The sequence below is a fragment of the Tupaia chinensis genome, unplaced genomic scaffold (assembly GCF_000334495.1).
Source record: "Tupaia chinensis unplaced genomic scaffold, TupChi_1.0 Scaffold000085_1, whole genome shotgun sequence".
NCBI lineage: Eukaryota > Metazoa > Chordata > Mammalia > Scandentia > Tupaiidae > Tupaia > Tupaia belangeri.
In genome coordinates, this window is record NW_006159547.1 from 5,846,179 (window position 1) to 5,850,114 (window position 3,936).

At 42.9% G+C, this 3,936-nt stretch overlaps 1 pseudogene; it reads left to right on the forward strand.

Moving 5' to 3' along the window:
* The first annotated feature begins 211 nt into the window (after window positions 1–211).
* On the forward strand, window positions 212–2,897 carry LOC102489975 (ATP-dependent RNA helicase DDX18-like; annotated as a pseudogene).
* The last annotated feature ends 1,039 nt before the right edge of the window (window positions 2,898–3,936 follow it).

Genomic DNA, 3,936 nt, shown 5'->3' on the forward strand with positions numbered 1-3,936 from the left:
CTCTTCCTATGGCTTCTTTTCTATTGGCCAAAATGCACTTCTAATGTCAGGAGCCATTTTGGACCATGAGGGAGAAGCAGGGGTGTGCTAGAGCTGGCTTGTATAGGATTGGGAGAGTGGATTGTAAAAAAATCTTTGGGAATTTTGCAAGCTGGTTTTAACCACCGTAGCTTGACTGCATGTGGTGGGGCTTCAAAGGCGCTTTTCCAATATGTTGCACCTGCTGACGAAGCTCCAGTGAAAGAAGATGGAGAAACTGAACCTCAAACTCCCCTAAAGCTATGGGGGAGGGGAAAGAGGGGTTGGATGTGAGCCTGTCAGAAACTCAAAATGGTGACGTGTCTGAAGAAACAAGGAACGGTGGGAGGTGGAAAAGTTAAGACATTCTCGGAACAATATATGAAAGTGGCCTTGTCCGGAGCCCAGAATGGAGACATGACTAAAGGAGCTGTGGAAAATGCAAAAGTTAAAGATATCCACCAGAAGGGACCAACAGATGCCATAATGGCTACGTCACTGGACTCCCATGTAGTCGACCGTGGTTTGAGTCCTAGACCCAGTGGCTTAAAACTTATGCCGGATGTGTGTGCATGCATGTCCAAAATGCTGAGAGGAGAATGGAGGAGAAGGGATTACAGTGTGGGCATTCCCCATGGGGGCTGATTTCTCACTTTCTCTCTCTTTCTGTTTCTCTCTGTCTCTTTGGCGAGTGCATAAGCCTTATAACAACAATCTCTACCAAAAACAAAACAAAACAAAAGACCATCAGAAAGCTACCCTTTTAGCCAATGATGAAGCAACAGTGTAGTCTTCCTAACTCAGAATCAAAACAGAAAAAGAGAAAACTGGTCACTGATACTGGAGCTGCTTTAATAAAAGCAAAAACTGAAAACAAAGAGTAATCTGAAGAAGAGAAAGCTGAGGCTCCTAAAGAAACAGAAAAATGTGGAAAAGCCAGACAAGGAAGAAGATGAGAATGAAGTACCCAGCCTGCCCGGGGGTGGCAGTAGTTTTTGAAGATTCTTCATTTGCTTTTCGAACTAATCTTGTCAACGAAAACACTCTGAAGGTAATAAAAGAAATGGGCTTTACGAACCTGACTGAAATTCAACATAAAAGTAGCAGACCACTTCTGGAAGGCATAGATCTTCTTGCAGTACAAAAACAGGAGGGGCAAAACCTTGGCACTTCTCATCCCTGAAGTTGAACTCATTGTCACGTTGAAGTTCATGCCCAGGAATAAAACAGGACTCCTTATTCTCTCACCTACTGGCCATGCAAGCTCTTGGTGTTCTTAAAGAGCTAATGACTCACTACATTCACACATGCTGAAATGCAGAAACTTGCTAACGGACAACCATCACGGTGGCCACACCAGGCCATCTCCTGGACTACACACAGAATACCCAGTTTATGTATAAAAAATCTACAGTGTCTGGAGACCACCAGGTGGCATGGTGGTTAAGGAGCTGGACATCCCACATGGCCAACCACGGTTCAAGTCTTGGATCTGGTGGCTTGCTTTCTTGCTTTCCCTCTCTGTCTGTCTCTGGTCAAATTAAAATATGTGAATGAATAAATAAAATTTTTTTAAGAGTCTATAGTGTCTGGTTATTGATGAGGCTGATTATATCTTAGATGTTGGCTTTGAAGAGGAATTAAAGCAAATTATTAAACTTCTGCCAACATGCAGACAGACCAGGCTTTTTTCTGCTACACAAACTCACTAGGTGAAAGACTGGGGAAGGATTTCTCTGAAAAAAGGGTTATTGTACGTTGGTCTTGATAATAAAGCTAACACAACAGGGGATGACTTGAGCAGGGATATGTTGTTGGTCCCTCTGAGAAGAGATTCCTTCTGCTCTTCACATCCCTTAAGAATAGATGAAAGAAGCCAATGTCTTCTTTTCATACTGTAAGTCCATGAAATATTACTGTGAGTGCTAGGCTACGTTGATTTGCCTGTCTTGGCCATTCATGAGAGGCAGAAGCAAAACACACGCACATCCACATTGTTCCAGGCCTGCAATGCAGATTCAGGAATGTTGTGTACAGATGTGGCGGCGAGAGGGCTGGTTATTCCAGAAGTTGACTGGATTACTCAGCGTGACACTCCAGATGAATATTTTCATCTCGTGGGTAGAACAGCCAGAGGCCTCCACACCTGGAAGGGGGTGTACCTTGTTCATTTTGCACCCAGAAGAATTGGGTTTTCTTTCATGAAGCAATCCAAGGTTCCGTGAGGTGAATTCTACTTTTCTTGGTCTAAAATTTCTGACACTCAGTCTCAGCTTGAAAGATTGATTGAAAAGAACTACTTTCTTGGGACCAGGAGATGGCATAATGGTTATGTCACTGGACTCCTCCCCCCCCCACCCCGCAACGTAGTCCACCATGGTTTGAGTCCTGCACCTGGCAGCTTGAAACTCTCACTAGATGCATGTGCACCCAAAATCTCGAGAGGAGAATGGAGGAGACAGGATTACAACGTGGTCATCCCCCCTCGGGGGTGATTTCTCACTTTCTCTCTCTCTGTCTCTGTCTCTGTCTCTCCAGTGAGAGTACACACCCTATAGCAAAAATCTCTCTTAAAAAAATGAAAAGAGAGGAACTACTTTATAAGTCAGTCTAGGAAAGATGTAAGTCATATATATGAGCATGTGATTGTCGTTCTCTGAAACAACTTTAATGTTAATAACTTAAATTTGCCCCAAGTTGCTTTGTCCTTTGGTTTCAAGGTGCCTCCTTTTGTTGCCCTGAAGTTAACAGCAATGGAGACAAGCATAAAAAGAGGGGGTGATAGTTTACACTACCAGAAAACCAAGAAAGCCACAAAATCCAAGATCTTTCCAAGCATTAGCAAGAACTCATCCAACAGAAGGCAGTTCTCTCACTGAAGACAAACAGTCTTTTATTTTGAATAACTGTCCTGACATGAATGTTTATGTTATTTTATTTTTTGCCTTAACAAGGGGAATGATTGTAGCCTTTGCAATTTGGACAGATCTAGCAAAACTGTAAATTAATCTGGGTTGCCACTACTGAGCACTGTATGTTTTTCAGCAAGTCTCTTATTTTGGGGATAGAAAACATTTCAATTTTTCTTGGTTGTCTGAGGGGGAAGCAAGGAATCTCTTTGGTCTTTTCTGTGATCATACAATATTTAAAATTTTTTGAGAGGTTTTTTGTTGTTGTTGTTGTTGCTATAGGGCACATGCGCTCACCAGAAAGACAGAGAGAGACAGAGAGACAGAAAGCAAGAAATCGCCCCCCCCCCCGGGGGGATGGTCACGCTGCAATCCATTCTCCTCCAGTCTCCCCTCAGGATCTTGGGCACACATGCACGCTTGCCAGGCATGAGTTTAAGCAACCGGGTCCAGGACTTGAACCATGGTCGACTACATAGGAGTCCAGTGACATAGCCCTCACTTCAACTGCTGGTCCCAATATTTTAAATTTTAAATATCCTGCCACTTCCAAATTTTTTTAAAGAATTATTTTATTGGTACCAGCAGGTGGCATGGTGGTTAAGGTGCTGGACAGTCCCATATGGCCAACCACGGTTTGGGTCCCGGACCTGTAGGCTTAAATAAATAAAATAATTTTTTTAAAAAGAATTATTTTATTTAACTTTATTTATTAATTTACTTATTTTAATTTGACCAGAGAGGGACAGAAAGAGAGAGAGAGAAAGTGAGAAAGCAAGCCACCAGATCCAGGACTTGAACCACGGTCGGCCACGTAGGAGTCTAGTGCCCTTAACCACCATGCCACCTGCTGGCCCCAGTCACCTCCAAATTTATATTGTCCTTTAATATAATTGTTGTGTGTGTGCCATCAAAATAATTGTAGCTTGAAATCAGCGTTGGTGGGAGTGTCCCTACCATAGAAGTCAAGAAAAATACGGCTTTTTTTTCCTCAGAGAACTGGTTTACC